We start from the raw sequence: 20,404 nt of genomic DNA on the forward strand, positions 1-20,404 counted from the left end.
GTTACAGTGCCCAGCTGCTGCAAGAAATCAGCTTGAATGCTTCAGGGGCTGGGGCATAGCCAACATGAGCCCCACACCAAAGGAGGGTGGGGGTGTTTAATGCGAACTAGGGGTCATCCAAGCACCGCAAAAGGCCGCCATGCCCTGCATGCCCCTTTTCTCTTTTCATATGCAAATGAGGGTTCCAGCCAACTTTGGCCCACTGCTTGGATGACATCACCGTATGCAAATCCGTCTGCTGCAGACCTTCCCCCAGGAATGCTTGTACTAGTTGTTGCATATGGTTTGATATTTGATGGTGCTTCAGTATTAGGCAGCCTTCCACCCTCCCATGTTCATCTGAAAAGATGTGGTCTCCCTGCAGTTGTTGTCCCCAGACGAGAGTTCCCTTGTGCTTCCTCAGTTGAATCTCCTTAACTTGACGGGGGAGGGGCCGAGCAGCCACCCTCCCCAGCCCTATCCCAACTCATACTTATTTTGCATATGAGATCTCTTGATCATGAAGATTGTTCTCACAGGGTGAAGTTCATCCATTATATTTTAAAATAGGAAGGTACAAATTACATATTTGAATTGCATCTATGTGCTGGATTCAAATGTCCCCCCCCCCTTCCTTTCTCAATTGTGCCCATCAACAGCTATTCTAAGGTTGCTGCCAATGGGTGTGACACATTAATTTCTTCTGTTGGGTACACAGGACTCCACAAGGATTCACATTGGGGTGTAGAGTAGGATCTTGATCTGAGGCACCAACCGGCTCTGCCTGTCAATCGGGGCAGGGGGGGAGAGGGGGGTCAGCAACACTCCATTTCCAAGTCAGGGATGGAGCGGTGCGGGGGCAAGGCTTCAAAATGGGGTCTGCAATGGAGGAGACACAGGGGGTGTGGTCACAGCGGCTGTATGACATCACATTCAGCCGCTGTGATCACAAAAATGGTGGCGGCTTCCTGCGCGCACATAGTCTGCACCAGCAGGAGGCTACACCATTTTTTATGATCACGCTGAACTGCAGTGCGACTGCAATTACAGCATGGTCAAGAAGGGAGGCGTCATGCTGGGTGGCCATAAGAGATGAGCGGGTTCGGTTCCTCGGAATCCGAACCCGCCCGAACTTCACCCTTTTTTGCACGGGTCCGAGCAGACTCGGATCCTCCCGCCTTGCTCGGTTAACCCGAGCGCGCCCGAACGTCATCATCCCGCTGTCGGATTCTCACGAGACTTGGATTCTATATAAGGAGCCGCGCGTCGCCGCCATTTTCACATGTGCATTGAGATTGATAGGGAGAGGACGTGGCTGGCGTCCTCTCCGTTTAGATTAGAAGATAGAGACGAGTGACATTTGATTTACTACTAATTTGGGGAGCAGTTGAACTTGTCAGGAGTACTCAGTAGTGCAGAGTTTTGCTGATAGTGACCACCAGTTTTATTATTTATAATCCGTTCTCTGCCTGAAAAAAAACGATACACATACCATATCTGTGCTCAGCCTCAGTGTGCTGCATGATATATCATCTATGTATATCTGACTGTGCTGAGTGCTCACTGCTCACACAGCTTAATTGTGGGGGAGACTGGGGAGCAGTTATAGCAGGAGTACAGTGCACACTTTTGCTGCCAGTGTGACCACCAGTATATTGTCTGCCTGAAAAAGTTAAACACTCCTGTGGTGTTTTTTTTTTATTCTATAAACGCATTCTGCTGACAGTGTCCAGCAGGTCCGTCATACATATATTATATAAATATTTATCTGCAGTAGTGTTATATATTTTTTTTCATCTTTATCATCTCTATATTAGCAGACGCAGTACGGTAGTCCACGGCTGTGGCTATCTCTGTGTCGTCAGTGCTCGTCCATAATTGTATACCTACCTACCTGTGGTGGGTTTTTTTTTTTTTATCTTCTTCATACTAGTAGTTTAGGAGTCTACTGACAGTGTCCACCAGGTCCATCATTATATTATATACCTACAGTAGTAATATATTTATTATATTATCTATACTAGCAGACGCAGTACGGTAGTCCACGGCTGTGGCTATCTCTGTGTCGTCAGTGCTCGTCCATAATTGTATACCTACCTACCTGTGGTGGGGTTTTTTTTTTATCTTCTTCATACTAGTAGTTTAGCAGTCTGCTGACAGTGTCCACCAGGTCCGTCATTATATTATATACCTACAGTAGTAATATATTTATTATATTATCTATACTAGCAGACGCAGTACGGTAGTCCACGGCTGTACCTACCTCTGTGTCGTCAGTGCTCGTCCATAATTGTATACCTACCTGTGGTTGGGTTTTTTTTTCTATCTTCTTCATACTAGTAGTTTAGGAGTCTGCTGACAGTGTCCACCAGGTCCGTCATTATATTATATACCTACAGTAGTAATATATTTAGTATATTATCTATACTAGCAGACGCAGTACGGTAGTTCACGGCTGTACCTACCTCTGTGTCGTCACTCGTCCATAATTGTATACCTAACTGTGGTGGGTTTTTTTTTCTATCTTCTTCATACTAGTAGTTTAGCAGTCTGCTGACAGTGTCCACCAGGTCCGTCATTATATTATATATACCTACAGTAGTTATATATATTTTTTTTTTATATCATTAATTATCATCTCTATACTAGCAGACGCAGTACGGTAGGCCACGGCTGTGGCTATCTCTGTGTCGTCAGTGCTCGTCCATAATTGTATACCTACCTACCTGTGGTGGAAGTTTTTTCTATCTTCTTCATACTAGTAGTTTAGCAGTCTGCTGACAGTGTCCACCAGGTCCGTCATTATATTATATATACCTACAGTAGTTATATATATATTTTTTTTATATCATTAATTATCATCTCTATACTAGCAGACGCAGTACGGTAGTCCACGGCTGTAGCTACCTCTGTGTCGTCAGTCACTCGTCATCCATAAGTATACTAGTATCCATCCATCTCCATTGTTTACCTGAGGTGCCTTTTAGTTGTGCCTATTAAAATATGGAGAACAAAAATGTTGAGGTTCCAAAAATAGGGAAAGATCAAGATCCACTTCCACCTCGTGCTGAAGCTGCTGCCACTAGTCATGGCCGAGACGATGAAATTCCATCAACGTCGTCTGCCAAGGCCGATGCCCAATGTCATAGTACAGAGCATGTAAAATCCAAAACACAAAAGATCAGTAAAAAAAGGACTCAAAAATCTAAATAAAAATCATCGGAGGAGAAGCGTAAACTTGCCAATATGCCATTTACCACACGGAGTGGCAAGGAACGGCTGAGGCCCTGGCCTATGTTCATGGCTAGTGGTTCAGCTTCACATGAGGATGGAAGCACTCAGCCTCTCGCTAGAAAAATGAAAAGACTTAAGCTGGCAAAAGCACAGCAAAGAACTGTGCGTTCTTCAAAATCACAAATCCACAAGGAGAGTCCAATTGTGTCGGTTGCGATGCCTGACCTTCCCAACACTGGACGTGAAGAGCATGCACCTTCCACCATTTGCACGCCCCCTGCAAGTGCTGGAAGGAGCACCCGCAGTCCAGTTCCTGATAGTCAGATTGAAGATGTCAGTGTTGAAGTACACCAGGATGAGGAGGATATGGGTGTTGCTGGCGCTGGGGAGGAAATTGACAAGGAGGATTCTGATGGTGAGGTGGTTTGTTTAAGTCAGGCACCCGGCGAGACACCTGTTGTCCGTGGGAGGAATATGGCCATTGACATGCCTGGTGAAAATACCAAAAAAATCAGCTCTTCGGTGTGGAAGTATTTCAACAGAAATGCGGACAACAGGTGTCAAGCCGTGTGTTGCCTTTGTCAAGCTGTAATAAGTAGGGGTAAGGACGTTAACCACCTCGGAACATCCTCCCTTATACGTCACCTGCAGCGCATTCATCATAAGTCAGTGACAAGTTCAAAAACTTTGGGCGACAGCGGAAGCAGTCCACTGACCAGTAAATCCCTTCCTCTTGTAACCAAGCTCACGCAAACCACCCCACCAACTCCCTCAGTGTCAATTTCCTCCTTCCCCAGGAATGCCAATAGTCCTGCAGGCCATGTCACTGGCAATTCTGACGAGTTCTCTCCTGCCTGGGATTCCTCCGATGCATCCTTGAGTGTAACGCCTACTGCTGCTGGCGCTGCTGTTGTTGCTGCTGGGAGTCGATGGTCATCCCAGAGGGGAAGTCGTAAGACCACTTTTACTACTTCCACCAAGCAATTGACTGTCCAACAGTCCTTTGCAAGGAAGATGAAATATCACAGCAGTCATCCTGCTGCAAAGCGGATAACTGAGGCCTTGGCATCCTGGGCAGTGAGAAACGTGGTTCCGGTATCCATCATTACTTCAGAGCCAACTATAGACTTGATTGAGGTACTGTGTCCCCGGTACCAAATACCACCTAGGTTCCATTTCTCTAGGCAGGCGATACCAAAAATGTACACAGACCTCAGAAAAAGACTCACCAGTGTCCTAAAAAATGCAGTTGTACCCAATGTCCACTTAACCACGGACATGTGGACAAGTGGAGCAGGGCAGACTCAGGACTATATGACTGTGACAGCCCACTGGGTAGATGTATTGACTCCCGCCGCAAGAACAGCAGCGGCGGCACCAGTAGCAGCATCTCGCAAACGCCAACTCTTTCCTAGGCAGGCTATGCTTTGTATCACCGCTTTCCAGAATACGCACACAGCTGAAAACCTCTTACGGCAACTAAGGAAAATCATCACAGAATGGCTTACCCCAATTGGACTCTCCTGTGGATTTGTGGCATCGGACAACGCCAGCAATATTGTGCGTGCATTATATCTGGGCAAATTCCAGCACGTCCCATGTTTTGCACATACCTTGAATTTGGTGGTGCAGAATTATTTAAAAAACGACAGGGGCGTGCAAGAGATGCTGTCGGTGGCCACAAGAATTGCGGGACACTTTCGGCGTACAGGCACCACGTACAGAAGACTGGAGCAACACCAAAAACGCCTGAACCTGCCCTGCCATCATCTGAAGCAAGAAGTGGTAACGAGGTGGAATTCAACCCTCTATATGCTTCAGAGGATGGAGGAGCAGCAAAAGGCCATTCAAGCCTATACATCTGACCACGATATAGGAGGTGGAATGCACCTGTCTCAAGCGCAGTGGAGAATGATTTCAACGTTGTGCAAGGTTCTGCAACCTTTTGAACTTGCCACACGTGAAGTCAGTTCAGACACTGCCAGCCTGAGTCAGGTCATTCCCGTCATCAGGCTTTTGCAGAAGAAGCTGGAGACATTGAAGGAGGAGCTAAGACAGAGCGATTCCGCTAGGCATGTGGGACTTGTGGATGGAGCCCTTCATTCGCTTAACCAGGATTCACGGGTGGTCAATCTGTTGAAATCAGAGCACTACATTTTGGCCACCGTGCTCGATCCTAGATTTAAAACCTACGTTGTATCTCTCTTTCCGGCAGACACAAGTCTGCAGGGGTTCAAAGACCTGCTGGTGAGAAAATTATCAAGTCAAGCGGAACTTGATCGGTCAACAGCTCCTCCTTCACATTCTCCCGCAATTGGGGGTGCGAGGAAAAGGCTCAGAATTCCGAGCCCACCCGCTGGCGGTGATGCAGGGCAGTCTGGAGCGACTGCTGATGCTGACATCTGGTCCGGACTGAAGGACCTGCCAACGATTACGGACATGTCGTCTACTGTCACTGCATATGATTCTATCACCATTGAAAGAATGGTGGAGGATTATATGAGTGACCGCATCCAAGTAGGCACGTCAGACAGTCCGTACGTATACTGGCAGGAAAAAGAGGCAATTTGGAGGCCCTTGCACAAACTGGCTTTATTCTACCTAAGTTGCCCTCCCACAAGTGTGTACTCCGAAAGAGTGTTTAGTGCCGCCGCTCACCTTGTCAGCAATCGGCGTACGAGGTTACTTCCAGAAAATGTGGAGAAGATGATGTTCATTAAAATGAATTATAATCAATTTCTCCGTGGAGACATTGACCAGCAGCAATTGCCTCCACAAAGTACACAGGGAGCTGAGATGGTGGATTCCAGTGGGGACGAATTGATAATCTGTGAGGAGGGGGATGTACACGGTGATGAATCGGAGGATGATGATGAGGTGGACATCTTGCCTCTATAGAGCCAGTTTGTGCAAGGAGAGATTAATTGCTTCTTTTTTGGTGGGGGTCCAAACCAACCCGTCATTTCAGTCACAGTCGTGTGGCAGACCCTGTCACTGAAATGATGGGTTGGTTAAAGTGCGCATGTCCTGTTTATACAACATAAGGGTGGGTGGGAGGGCCCAAGGCAATTCCACCTTGCACCTCTTTTTTCTTTTATTTTTCTTTGCGTCATGTGCTGTTTGGGGAGTGTTTTTTGGAAGGGCCATCCTGCGTGACACTGCAGTGACACTCCTAGATGGGCCAGGTGTTTGTGTCGTCCACTTGGGTCGCTGAGCTTAGTCACACAGCTACCTCATTGCGCCTCTTTTTTTCTTTGCGTCATGTGCTGTTTGGGGAGTGTTTTTTTGAAGGGCCATCCTGCGTGACACTGCAGTGCCACTCCTAGATGGGCCAGGTGTTTGTGTCGGCCACTTGGGTCGCTGAGCTTAGTCACACAGCTACCTCATTGCGCCTCTTTTTTTCTTTGCGTCATGTGCTGTTTGGGGAGTGTTTTTGGAAGGGCCATCCTGCGTGACACTGCAGTGCCACTCCTAGATGGGCCAGGTGTTTGTGTCGGCCACTTGGGTCGCTGAGCTTAGTCACACAGCTACCTCATTGCGCCTCTTTTTTTCTTTGCGTCATGTGCTGTTTGGGGAGTGTTTTTTGGAAGGGCCATCCTGCGTGACACTGCAGTGCCACTCCTAGATGGGCCAGGTGTTTGTGTCGGCCACTTGGGTCGCTGAGCTTAGTCACACAGCTACCTCATTGCGCCTCTTTTTTTCTTTGCGTCATGTGCTGTTTGGGGAGTGTTTTTTGGAAGGGCCATCATGCGTGACACTGCAGTGCCACTCCTAGATGGGCCAGGTGTTTGTGTCGGCCACTTGGGTCGCTGAGCTTAGTCACACAGCTACCTCATTGCGCCTCTTTTTTTCTTTGCGTCATGTGCTGTTTGGGGAGTGTTTTTGGAAGGGCCATCCTGCGTGACACTGCAGTGCCACTCCTAGATGGGCCAGGTGTTTGTGTCGGCCACTTGGGTCGCTGAGCTTAGTCACACAGCTACCTCATTGCGCCTCTTTTTTTCTTTGCGTCATGTGCTGTTTGGGGAGTGTTTTTTGGAAGGGCCATCCTGCGTGACACTGCAGTGCCACTCCTAGATGGGCCAGGTGTTTGTGTCGGCCACTTGGGTCGCTGAGCTTAGTCACACAGCTACCTCATTGCGCCTCTTTTTTTCTTTGCGTCATGTGCTGTTTGGGGAGTGTTTTTTGGAAGGGCCATCATGCGTGACACTGCAGTGCCACTCCTATATGGGCCAGGTGTTTGTGTCGGCCACTTGGGTCACTGAGCTTAGTCATCCAGCGACCTCGGTGCAAATTTTAGGACTAAAAATAATATTGTGAGGTGTGAGGTGTTAAGAATAGACTGAAAATGAGTGGAAATTATGGTTATTGAGGTTAATAATACTTTGGGATCAAAATGACTCCCAAATTCTATGATTTAAGCTGTTTTTTAGGGTTTTTTGAAAAAAACACCCGAATCCAAAACACACCCGAATCCAACAAAAAAAATTCGGTGAGGTTTAGCCAAAACGCGTTCGAACCCAAAACACGGCCGCGGAACCGAACCCAAAACCAAAACACAAAACCCGAAAAATTTCCGGTGCACATCTCTAGTGGCCATGCCATGTCACTGTGCAGGAGCCAGCACCGCTCACACACTAGTCCCCGGTGCAGCCCCCAACCCCCGGGACACCCGGAGCAACAAAATGTAGATTCAGGCCACCAGGCCACGCCCCTACCTATGAAACCATGCCTCCTTTTTACCATTGCGCTGCTTATCTGCGCGCACTGCATTACAATCTCCCTCGCCACCTCTCTGGGTGTCACCATTGATAGTGACACCTCTGCCATACTTGTAGCAGCTGGTCCTAAGATCTACGCCTCAAGCCCTGAGTGTTTGCCCTTGTGACTTGTTGATCATCATAGCAAAGCAGATGCTTACAGAAAACTGCAGGGGCTTAGATTGAAAATAAAAAAAAATGATGGGTATAAGGTAGAGAGGAGCGGGTTCGGTTCTCCGAGAACCGAATTCCCCACGAACTCCACGTGGTTTACACTGGTACGAGGCAGGCTCGGTTGTTCCCGCCTGACTCGGAAAACCTGAACAAGGGAAAATGTCATCATCCCGCTGTCGGATTCTCGCGAGATTCGGATTCCATATAAAGAGCTGCACGTTGCCGCCATTTTTACTCGTGCATTGAAGAGAGAGCGGAGAGGACGTGGCTATGTTCTCTCAGTGGAAATCTCAATATCAGTGCTCAGTATCAGTGGATACTTATTGCTGCTCAGTAATACTAGTAGTGTGTCTCTCCTGCTCAGTGTCAGTTCTCAGTAGTATCCTCATCAGTGCTCAGTATCACTGCTCATTGTCTTGTGCTGCATTGTTGTGCTCAGCATACTACAGTACATTACTAATAGTCCAGTGCTGCATCTTGCTGCTCAGTGTCAGTTCTAGTATCCTCATCAGTGCTCACTATCACTGCTCATTGCATTGTGGTGTTCTGTATACTACAGTAACATAGTAATATAGTAACATATAGTAACATAGTTTTTGAGGTTGAATAGAGGCAAATTGCCCATCGTGTTCAACCTGTTTTATGTTGTGATGATTCTACATACTTGCTGAATAATGTTTTATGACTAGTTAGCTACTACAACTCATGTTACCCCCGGATTAACCATGTTGATATTTTAAGTATTATAACCTTGGATAGCTTTTTCATTCAGAAATGTATCCATTCCTTTTTTAAATCCAATTACAGAGTCCGCCATTACCACCTTCCCTGGCAGGGAATTCCACATCCTGATTGCTCTAACAGTGAAGATCATAGTATCTCACCTGGCAGGTAAGTAGGAGTTGGGCCAGAGCTGTGGAGGATTGCTGCTCGGGCACCCCCTGTCAAGTGAAGGAGATCCAACTGAGGCAGCACAAGGGAACTCTCGAAAGAAGAACAAGGCTAGAGGAAGATCTGAGACAAAGAAATCTGACTTTTACCAGAGCTGACCAGAGGAAAGCACAAACACAGTCCCCCACTACCACAAATAATGCAGTCGAGTTTCCCACATTTGGGGAAATCACAGGGGTCAGCATACCCAGAATGCAATGAATGAACCTCACCCTGGGAGAACAATCTTCATGACCATGGTATCGCCTATGCAAAATAAGTATGATTTGGGATAGGGCTGGGGAGGGCCGCTGCTCAGGCACATCTCTGTCAAGTAAAGGAGATTCAACTGAGGCAGCACAAGGGAACTCTCATCTGGGGACAACAACTGCAGGGAGAACACATATTTTCAGATGAACATGGGAGGGCAGAAGGCTGCCTAATACTGAAGCACCCCCAAACAACAAACCAAATGCAACAACTAGTACAAGCATTCCTGGGGGAAGTTCTGCATAAGACGGATTTGCATACGGTGATGTCATCCAAGCAGTGGGCCAAAGTTGTCTGGAACCCTCATCTGCATATGAAAAGAGAAAAGGGGTATGCAGGGCATGGCGGCCTTTTGCGGCGCTTGGATGACCCTTAGTTCGCATTAAACACCCCCACCCTCCTTCGGTGTGGGGCTCATGTTGACAATGCCCCAGCCCCTGAAGCATTCAAGCTGATTTCTTACAGCAGCTTGGCACTGTAACAGCTCCAGAGCTGCTCTGTAAGGCAAGTAAAAGGGTGTGTAGTTTGCATTGTGCATTGGAAGGCACAAAGTAAGCAGACAGGAGGAGAAGTCAGGATAGTGCACAAGGGTATAAAAGGGAGGGGCTCAAGAAAAAAGAAGTGGAAACAGACAGCAAACTAGGCTGGAGAGAGACCTGAGACAAAGAGATCTGAATTATACGAGAGCCGACCAGGGGAAACACAAATTATGCAGTCAAGTTTCCCACATTTGGGGAAATCGCAGGGGCAGCACACCGAGAGTGCAATGGGTGAGCCTTGCCCTGGGAGAAGCACCTTCATGATCATAGTATCTCACCTGGCAGGTAAGTAGGAGTTGGGCTTGAGCTGGGGAGGGTCGCTGCTCGGGCACCCCCCTGTCAAGTGAAGGAGATCCAACTGAGGCAGCACAAGGGAACTCTCAAAAGAAGAACAAGGCTAGAGGAAGATCTGAAACAAAGAAATCTGACTTTTACCAGAGCTGACCAGAGGAAAACACAAACACAGTCCCCCGCTACCACAAATAATGCAGTCGAGTTACCCACATTTGGGGAAATCACAGGGGTCAGCATACCCAGAATGCAATGAATGAACCTCACCCTGGGAGAATAATCTTCATGACCATGGTATCTCCTATGCAAAATAAGTATGATTTGGGATAGGGCTGGGGAGGGCCGCTGCTCAGGCACATCTCTGTCAAGTAAAGGAGATTCAACTGAGGCAGCACAAGGGAACTCTCATCTGGGGACAACAACTGCAGGGAGAACACATATTTTCAGATGAACATGGGAGGGCAGAAGGCTGCCTAATACTGAAGCACCCCCAAACAACAAACCAAATGCAACAACTAGTGCAAGCATTCCTGGGGGAAGGCCTGCCGCAGATGGATTTGCATATGGTGATGTCATCCAAGCAGTGGGTCAAAGTTGGCTTCAACCTTCGTCTGCATATGAAAAGAGAAAAGGGGCGTGCAGGGCATGGCGGCCTTTTGCGGTGCTTGGATGACCCTTAGTTTTCATTAAACACCCCCACCCTCCTTCGGTGTGGGTCTCATGTTGGCCATGCCCCAGCCCCTGAAGCATTCAAGCTGATTTCTTGCAGCAGCTTGGCACTGTAACAGCTCCAGAGCTGCTCTGTAAGGCAAGTAAAAGGGTGTGGGCCCTGCAGCACTACCTGTAGTTTGCATTGTGCATTGGAAGGCACAAAGTAAGCAGACAGGAGGAGAAGTCAGGATAGTGCACAAGGGTATAAAAGGGAGGGGCTCAAGAAAAAAGAAGTGGAAACAGACAGCAAACTAGGCTGTAGAGAGACCTGATACAAAGAGATCTGAATTATACGAGAGCCGACCAGGGGAAACACAAATTCTGCAGTCAAGTTTCCCACATTTGGGGAAATCGCAGGGGCAGCACACCCAGAGTGCAATGGGTGAGCCTTGCCCTGGGAGAAGCACCTTCATGATCATAGTATCTCACCTGGCAGGTAAGTAGGAGTTGGGCTAGAGCTGGGGAGGGTCGCTGCTCGGGCACCCCCCTGTCAAGTGAAGGAGATCCAACTGAGGCAGCACAAGGGAACTCTCGAAAGAAGAACAAGGCTAGAGGAAGATCTGAGACAAAGAAATCTGACTTTTACCAGAGCTGACCAGAGGAAAACACAAACACAGTCCCCCACTACAACAAATAATGCAGTCGAGTTACCCACATTTGGGGAAATCACAGGGGTCAGCATACCCAGAATGCAATGAATGAACCTCACCCTGGGAGAACAATCTTCATGACCATGGTATCTCCTATGCAAAATAAGTATGATTTGGGATAGGGCTGGGGAGGGCCGCTGCTCAGGCACATCTCTGTCAAGTAAAGGAGATTCAACTGAGGCAGCACAAGGGAACTCTCATCTGGGGACAACAACTGCAGGGAGAACACATATTTTCAGATGAACATGGGAGGGAAGAAGGCTGCCTAATACTGAAGCACCCCCAAACAACAAACCAAATGCAACAACTAGTGCAAGCATTCCTGGGGGAAGGCCTGCAGCAGATGGATTTGCATATGGTGATGTCATCCAAGCAGTGGGTCAAAGTTGGCTTCAACCCTCGTCTGCATATGAAAAGAGAAAATGGGCGTGCAGGGCATGGCGGCCTTTTGCGGCGCTTGGATGACCCCTAGTTCGCATTAAACACCTCCACCCTCCTTCGGTGTGGGGCTCATGTTGGCTATGCCCCAGCCCCTGAAGCATACAAGCTGATTTCTTGCAGCAGCTGGGCACTGTAACAGCTCTAGAGCTGCTCTGTACGGCAAGTAAAAGGGTGTGGGCCCTGCAGCACTACCTGTAGTTTGCATTGTGCATTGGAAGGCACAAAGTAAGCAGACGGGAGAAGTCAGGATAGTGCGCAAGGGCATAGAAGGGAGCAGCTCAAGAAAAGAGAAGTGGAAACAGACAGCAAACTAGGCTGGAGAGAGACCTGAGACAAAGAGATCTGAATTATACGAGAGCCGACCAGGGGAAACACAAATTATGCAGTCAAGTTTCCCACATTTGGGGAAATCGCAGGAGCAGCACACCCAGAGTGCAATGGGTGAGCCTTGCCCTGGGAGAAGCACCTTCATGATCATAGTATCTCACCTGGCAGGTAAGTAGGATTTGGGCTAGAGCTGGGGAGGGTCGCTGCTCGGGTACCCCCCTGTCAAGTGAAGGAGATCCAACTGAGGCAGCACAAGGGAACTCTCGAAAGAAGAACAAGGCTAGAGGAAGATCTGAGACAAAGAAATCTGACTTTTACCAGAGCTGACCAGAGGAAAGCACAAACACAGTCCCCCACTACCACAAATAATGCAGTCGAGTTTCCCACATTTGGGGAAATCACAGGGGTCAGCATACCCAGAATGCAATGAATGAACCTCACCCTGGGAAAACAATGACCATGGTATCGCCTATGCAAAATAAGTATGATTTGGGATAGGGCTGGGGAGGGCCGCTGCTCAGGCACATCTCTGTCAAGTAAAGGAGATTCAACTGAGGCAGCATTTTTCGTTTGGGAGAAAAATGCAAAGGTACAATACAGGTTTTCCTTGCCGATATCTCTCTTTTGCAAAGAGATAGGCATTGGAAAATTCAGGGCTATAACGTGTAGATGAAGCACTAACAGGAGGCTTTAAAATTTTCATTCTAGTGTATTTCGTTTGGGAAAAAATGCAAAGGTACAATACCGCTTTTCCTTGCCGATATCTCTCTTTTGCAAAGAGCTAGGCATTGGAAAATTCAGGGCTATAACGTGTAGATGAAGCACTAATAGGAGGCTTTAAAATTTTCAATCTAGTGTCCTTCGTTTGGGAGAAAAATGCAAAGGTACAATACAGCTTTTCCTTGCCAATATCTCTCTTTTGCAAAGAGCTAGGCAATGGAAAATTCAGGGCTATAACGTGTAGATGAAGCACTAACAGGAGGCTTTAAAATTTTCATTCTAGTGTCTTTCGTTTGGGAGAAAAATGCAAAGGTACAATACAGCTTTTCCTTGCCAATATCTCTCTTTTGCAAAGAGCTAGGCATTGGAAAATGCAGGGCTATAACGTGTAGATGAAGCACTAACAGGAGGCTTTACAATTTTCATTCTAGTGTCTTTCGTTTGGGAGAAAAATGCAAAGGTACAATACAGTTTTTCCTTGCCGATATCTCTCTTTTGCAAAGAGATAGGCATTGGAAAATTCAGGGCTATACCGTGTAGATGAAGCACTAACAGGAGGCTTTAAAATTTTCATTTTAGTGTCTTTCGTTTGGGAGAAAAATGCAAAGGTACAATACAGCTTTTCCTTGACAATGGCCCTCATTCCGAGTTGTTCGCTCGGTATTTTTCATCGCATCGCAGTGAAAATCCGCTTAGTACGCATGCGCAATGTTCGCACTGCGACTGCGCCAAGTAACTTTACTATGAAGAAAGTATTTTTACTCACGGCTTTTTCTTCGCTCCGGCGAACGTAATGTGATTGACAGGAAATGGGTGTTACTGGGCGGAAACACAGCGTTTCAGGGGCGTGTGGCTGAAAACGCTACCGTTTCCGGAAAAAACGCAGGAGTGGCCGGGGAAACGGTGGGAGTGCCTGGGCGAACGCTGGGTGTGTTTGTGACGTCAACCAGGAACGACAAGCACTGAAATGATCGCACAGGCAGAGTAAGTCTGGAGCTACTCTGAAACTGCTAAGTAGTTAGTAATCGCATTATTGCGAATACATCGGTCGCAATTTTATGAAGCTAAGATTCACTCCCAGTAGGCGGCGGCTTAGCGTGTGTAACTCTGCTAAAATCGCCTTGCGACCGATCAACTCGGAATGAGGGCCAATATCTCTCTTTTGCAAAGAGCTAGGCATTGGAAAATTCAGGGCTATAACGTGTAGATGAAGCACTAACAGGAGGCTTTAAAATTTTCATTCTAGTGTCTTTCGTTTGGGAGAAAAATGCAAAAGTACAATGCAGCTTTTCCTTGCCGATATCTCTCTTTTGCAAAGAGATAGGCATTGGAAAATGCAGGGCTATAACGTGTAGATGAAGCACTAACAGGAGGCTTTAAAATTTTCATTCTAGTGTCTTTCGTTTGGGAGAAAAATGTAAAGGTACAATACAGCATTTCCTTGCCGATATCTCTCTTTTGCAAAGAGATAGGCATTGGAAAATTCAGGGCTATTACGTGTAGATGAAGCACTAAAAGGAGGCTTTAAAATTTTCATTCTAGTGTCTTTCGTTTGGGAGAAAAATGCAAAAGTACAATGCAGCTTTTCCTTGCCGATATCTCTCTTTTGCAAAGAGATAGGCATTGAAAAATGCAGGGCTATAACGTGTAGATGAAGCACTAACAGGAGGCTTTAAAATTTTCATTCTAGTGTCTTTCGTTTGGGAGAAAAATGCAAAGGTACAATACAGCATTTCCTTGCCGATATCTCTCTTTTGCAAAGAGATAGGCATTGGAAAATTCAGGGCTATTACGTGTAGATGAAGCACTAAAAGGAGGCTTTAAAATTTTCATTCTAGTGTCTTTCGTTTGGGAGAAAAATGCAAAAGTACAATGCAGCTTTTCCTTGCCGATATCTCTCTTTTGCAAAGAAATAGGCATTGGAAAATGCAGGGCTATAACGTGTAGATGAAGCACTAACAGGAGGCTTTAAAATTTTCATTCTAGTGTCTTTCGTTTGGGAGAAAAATGCAAAGGTACAATACAGCATTTCCTTGCCGATATCTCTCTTTTGCAAAGAGATAGGCATTGGAAAATTCAGGGCTATAACGTGTAGATGAAGCACTAACAGGAGGCTTTAAAATTTTCATTCTAGTGTCTTTCGTTTGGGAGAAAAATTCAAAGGTACAATACAGCTTTTCCTTGCCGATATCTCTCTTTTGCAAAGAGATAGGCATTGGAAAATGCAGGGCTATAACGTGTAGATGAAGCACTAACAGGAGGCTTTAAAATTTTCATTCTAGTGTCCTTCGTTTGGGAGAAAAATGCAAAGGTACAATACAGCTTTTCCTTGCCGATATCTCTCTTTTGCAAAGAGATAGGCATTGGAAAATTCAGGGCTATAACGTGTAGATGAAGCACTAATAGGAGGCTTTAAAATTTTCATTCTAGTGTCCTTCGTTTGGGAGAAAAATGCAAAGGTACAATACAGCTTTTCCTTGCCGATATCTCTCTTTTGCAAAGAGATAGGCATTGGAAAATTCAGGGCTATAACGTGTAGATGAAGCACTAACAGGAGGCTTTAAAATTTTCATTCTAGTGTCTTTCGTTTGGGAGAAAAATGCAAAGGTACAATACAGCTTTTCCTTGCCAATATCTCTCTTTTGCAAAGAGCTAGGCATTGGAAAATTCAGGGCTATAACGTGTAGATGAAGCACTAACAGGAGGCATTAAAATTTTCATTCTAGTGTCTTTCGTTTGGGAGAAAAATGCAAAGGTACAATACAGTTTTTCCTTGCCGATATCTCTCTTTTGCAAAGAGCTAGGCATTGGAAAATTCAGGGCTATACCGTGTAGATGAAGCACTAACAGGAGGCTTTAAAATTTTCATTCTAGTGTCCTTCGTTTGGGAGAAAAATGCAAAGGTACAATACAGCTTTTCCTTGCCGATATCTCTCTTTTGCAAAGAGCTAGGCATTGGAAAATTCAGGGCTATACCGTGTAGATGAAGCACTAACAGGAGGCTTTTAAATTTTCATTCTAGTGTCCTTCGTTTGGGAGAAAAATGCAAAGGTACAATACAGCTTTTCCTTGCCGATATCTCTCTTTTGCAAAGAGATAGGCATTGGAAAATTCAGGGCTATAACGTGTAGATGAAGCACTAACAGGAGGCTTTAAAATTTTCATTCTAGTGTCTTTCGTTTGGGAGAAAAATGCAAAGGTACAATACAGTTTTTCCTTGCCGATATCTCTCTTTTGCAAAGAGATAGGCATTGGAAAATTCAGGGCTATACCGTGTAGATGAAGCACTAACAGGAGGCTTTAAAATTTTCATTTTAGTTTCTTTCGTTTGGGAGAAAAATGCAAAGGTACAATACAGCGTTTCCTTGACAATATCTCTCTTTTGCAAAGAGCTAGGCATTGGAAAATTCAGGGCTATAACGTGTAGATGAAGCACTAACAGGAGGCTTTAAAATTTTCATTCTAGTGTCTTTCGTTTGGGAGAAAAATGCAAAAGTACAATGCAGCTTTTCCTTGCCGATATCTCTCTTTTGCAAAGAGATAGGCATTGGAAAATGCAGGGCTATAACGTGTAGATGAAGCACTAACAGGAGGCTTTAAAATTTTCATTCTAGTGTCTTTCGTTTGGGAGAAAAATGTAAAGGTACAATACAGCATTTCCTTGCCGATATCTCTCTTTTGCAAAGAGATAGGCATTGGAAAATTCAGGGCTATTACGTGTAGATGAAGCACTAAAAGGAGGCTTTAAAATTTTCATTCTAGTGTCTTTCGTTTGGGAGAAAAATGCAAAAGTACAATGCAGCTTTTCCTTGCCGATATCTCTCTTTTGCAAAGAGATAGGCATTGGAAAATGCAGGGCTATAACGTGTAGATGAAGCACTAACAGGAGGCTTTAAAATTTTCATTCTAGTGTCTTTCGTTTGGGAGAAAAATGCAAAGGTACAATACAGCATTTCCTTGCCGATATCTCTCTTTTGCAAAGAGATAGGCATTGGAAAATTCAGGGCTATAACGTGTAGATGAAGCACTAACAGGAGGCTTTAAAATTTTCATTCTAGTGTCCTTCGTTTGGGAGAAAAATGCAAAGGTACAATACAGCTTTTCCTTGCCGATATCTCTCTTTTGCAAAGAGATAGGCATTGGAAAATTCAGGGCTATAACGTGTAGATGAAGCACTAACAGGAGGCTTTAAAATTTTCATTCTAGTGTCTTTCGTTTGGGAGAAAAATGCAAAGGTACAATACAGCTTTTCCTTGCCAATATCTCTCTTTTGCAAAGAGCTAGGCATTGGAAAATTCAGGGCTATAACGTGTAGATGAAGCACTAACAGGAGGCATTAAAATTTTCATTCTAGTGTCTTTCGTTTGGGAGAAAAATGCAAAGGTACAATACAGTTTTTCCTTGCCGATATCTCTCTTTTGCAAAGAGCTAGGCATTGGAAAATTCAGGGCTATACCGTGTAGATGAAGCACTAACAGGAGGCTTTAAAATTTTCATTCTAGTGTCCTTCGTTTGGGAGAAAAATGCAAAGGTACAATACAGCTTTTCCTTGCCGATATCTCTCTTTTGCAAAGAGCTAGGCATTGGAAAATTCAGGGCTATACCGTGTAGATGAAGCACTAACAGGAGGCTTTTAAATTTTCATTCTAGTGTCCTTCGTTTGGGAGAAAAATGCAAAGGTACAATACAGCTTTTCCTTGCCGATATCTCTCTTTTGCAAAGAGATAGGCATTGGAAAATTCAGGGCTATAACGTGTAGATGAAGCACTAACAGGAGGCTTTAAAATTTTCATTCTAGTGTCTTTCGTTTGGGAGAAAAATGCAAAGGTACAATACAGTTTTTCCTTGCCGATATCTCTCTTTTGCAAAGAGATAGGCATTGGAAAATTCAGGGCTATACCGTGTAGATGAAGCACTAACAGGAGGCTTTAAAATTTTCATTTTAGTTTCTTTCGTTTGGGAGAAAAATGCAAAGGTACAATACAGCGTTTCCTTGACAATATCTCTCTTTTGCAAAGAGCTAGGCATTGGAAAATTCAGGGCTATAACGTGTAGATGAAGCACTAACAGGAGGCTTTAAAATTTTCATTCTAGTGTCTTTCGTTTGGGAGAAAAATGCAAAAGTACAATGCAGCTTTTCCTTGCCGATATCTCTCTTTTGCAAAGAGATAGGCATTGGAAAATGCAGGGCTATAACGTGTAGATGAAGCACTAACAGGAGGCTTTAAAATTTTCATTCTAGTGTCTTTCGTTTGGGAGAAAAATGTAAAGGTACAATACAGCATTTCCTTGCCGATATCTCTCTTTTGCAAAGAGATAGGCATTGGAAAATTCAGGGCTATTACGTGTAGATGAAGCACTAAAAGGAGGCTTTAAAATTTTCATTCTAGTGTCTTTCGTTTGGGAGAAAAATGCAAAAGTACAATGCAGCTTTTCCTTGCCGATATCTCTCTTTTGCAAAGAGATAGGCATTGGAAAATGCAGGGCTATAACGTGTAGATGAAGCACTAACAGGAGGCTTTAAAATTTTCATTCTAGTGTCTTTCGTTTGGGAGAAAAATGCAAAGGTACAATACAGCATTTCCTTGCCGATATCTCTCTTTTGCAAAGAGATAGGCATTGGAAAATTCAGGGCTATAACGTGTAGATGAAGCACTAACAGGAGGCTTTAAAATTTTCATTCTAGTGTCTTTCGTTTGGGAGAAAAATTCAAAGGTACAATACAGCTTTTCCTTGCCGATATCTCTCTTTTGCAAAGAGATAGGCATTGGAAAATGCAGGGCTATAACGTGTAGATGAAGCACTAACAGGAGGCTTTAAAATTTTCATTCTAGTGTCCTTCGTTTGGGAGAAAAATGCAAAGGTACAATACAGCTTTTCCTTGCCGATATCTCTCTTTTGCAAAGAGATAGGCATTGGAAAATTCAGGGCTATAACGTGTAGATGAAGCACTAATAGGAGGCTTTAAAATTTTCATTCTAGTGTCCTTCGTTTGGGAGAAAAATGCAAAGGTACAATACAGCTTTTCCTTGCCGATATCTCTCTTTTGCAAAGAGATAGGCATTGGAAAATTCAGGGCTATAACGTGTAGATGAAGCACTAACAGGAGGCTTTAAAATTTTCATTCTAGTGTCTTTCGTTTGGGAGAAAAATGCAAAGGTACAATACAGCTTTTCCTTGCCAATATCTCTCTTTTGCAAAGAGCTAGGCATTGGAAAATTCAGGGCTATAACGTGTAGATGAAGCACTAACAGGAGGCTTTAAAATTTTCATTCTAGTGTCTTTCGTTTGGGAGAAAAATGCAAAGGTACAATACAGTTTTTCCTTGCCGATATCTCTCTTTTGCAAAGAGCTAGGCATTGGAAAATTCAGGGCTATACCGTGTAGATGAAGCACTAACAGGAGGCTTTAAAATTTTCATTCTAGTGTCCTTCGTTTGGGAGAAAAATGCAAAGGTACAATACAGCTTTTCCTTGCCGATATCTCTCTTTTGCAAAGAGCTAGGCATTGGAAAATTCAGGGCTATACCGTGTAGATGAAGCACTAACAGGAGGCTTTTAAATTTTCATTCTAGTGTCCTTCGTTTGGGAGAAAAATGCAAAGGTACAATACAGCTTTTCCTTGCCGATATCTCTCTTTTGCAAAGAGATAGGCATTGGAAAATTCAGGGCTATAACGTGTAGATGAAGCACTAACAGGAGGCTTTAAAATTTTCATTCTAGTGTCTTTCGTTTGGGAGAAAAATGCAAAGGTACAATAAAGTTTTTCCTTGCCGATATCTCTCTTTTGCAAAGAGATAGGCATTGGAAAATTCAGGGCTATACCGTGTAGATGAAGGACTAACAGGAGGCTTTAAAATTTTCATTTTAGTGTCTTTCGTTTGGGAGAAAAATGCAAAGGTACAATACAGCTTTTCCTTGACAATATCTCTCTTTTGCAAAGAGCTAGGCATTGGAAAATTCAGGGCTATAACGTGTAGATGAAGCACTAACAGGAGGCTTTAAAATTTTCATTCTAGTGTCTTTCGTTTGGGAGAAAAATGTAAAGGTACAATACAGCATTTCCTTGCCGATATCTCTCTTTTGCAAAGAGATAGGCATTGGAAAATTCAGGGCTATTACGTGTAGATGAAGCACTAAAAGGAGGCTTTAAAATTTTCATTCTAGTGTCTTTCGTTTGGGAGAAAAATGCAAAAGTACAATGCAGCTTTTCCTTGCCGATATCTCTCTTTTGCAAAGAGATAGGTATTGGAAAATGCAGGGCTATAACGTGTAGATGAAGCACTAACAGGAGGCTTTAAAATTTTCATTCTAGTGTCTTTCGTTTGGGAGAAAAATGCAAAGGTACAATACAGCATTTCCTTGCCGATATCTCTCTTTTG

General features: G+C 44.7%; 7 non-coding genes across 7 annotated transcripts; all 7 read right to left on the reverse strand.

Moving 5' to 3' along the window:
• Positions 1 to 9,194: 9,194 nt before the first annotated feature.
• On the reverse strand, positions 9,195 to 9,358 carry LOC135032735 (U1 spliceosomal RNA). Its single transcript, XR_010228215.1, has one exon. It is a non-coding gene; the product is annotated as a U1 spliceosomal RNA (small nuclear RNA).
• Positions 9,359 to 10,013: 655 nt separating this feature from the next.
• LOC135032701 (U1 spliceosomal RNA) lies at positions 10,014 to 10,176 on the reverse strand. Its single transcript, XR_010228185.1, has one exon. It is a non-coding gene; the product is annotated as a U1 spliceosomal RNA (small nuclear RNA).
• A 152-nt stretch (positions 10,177 to 10,328) lies between these two features.
• Positions 10,329 to 10,492, reverse strand: LOC135032752 (U1 spliceosomal RNA). The gene has a single exon (XR_010228232.1). It is a non-coding gene; the product is annotated as a U1 spliceosomal RNA (small nuclear RNA).
• Positions 10,493 to 11,166: 674 nt separating this feature from the next.
• Positions 11,167 to 11,329, reverse strand: LOC135032684 (U1 spliceosomal RNA). Its single transcript, XR_010228169.1, has one exon. It is a non-coding gene; the product is annotated as a U1 spliceosomal RNA (small nuclear RNA).
• A 152-nt stretch (positions 11,330 to 11,481) lies between these two features.
• Positions 11,482 to 11,645, reverse strand: LOC135032745 (U1 spliceosomal RNA). Its single transcript, XR_010228225.1, has one exon. It is a non-coding gene; the product is annotated as a U1 spliceosomal RNA (small nuclear RNA).
• A 671-nt stretch (positions 11,646 to 12,316) lies between these two features.
• LOC135032664 (U1 spliceosomal RNA) lies at positions 12,317 to 12,479 on the reverse strand. The gene has a single exon (XR_010228154.1). It is a non-coding gene; the product is annotated as a U1 spliceosomal RNA (small nuclear RNA).
• A 152-nt stretch (positions 12,480 to 12,631) lies between these two features.
• Positions 12,632 to 12,789, reverse strand: LOC135032759 (U1 spliceosomal RNA). Its single transcript, XR_010228239.1, has one exon. It is a non-coding gene; the product is annotated as a U1 spliceosomal RNA (small nuclear RNA).
• Between the last annotated feature and the right edge of the window lie 7,615 nt (positions 12,790 to 20,404).

This window comes from Pseudophryne corroboree, unplaced genomic scaffold (assembly GCF_028390025.1).
Source record: "Pseudophryne corroboree isolate aPseCor3 unplaced genomic scaffold, aPseCor3.hap2 scaffold_551, whole genome shotgun sequence".
NCBI lineage: Eukaryota > Metazoa > Chordata > Amphibia > Anura > Myobatrachidae > Pseudophryne > Pseudophryne corroboree.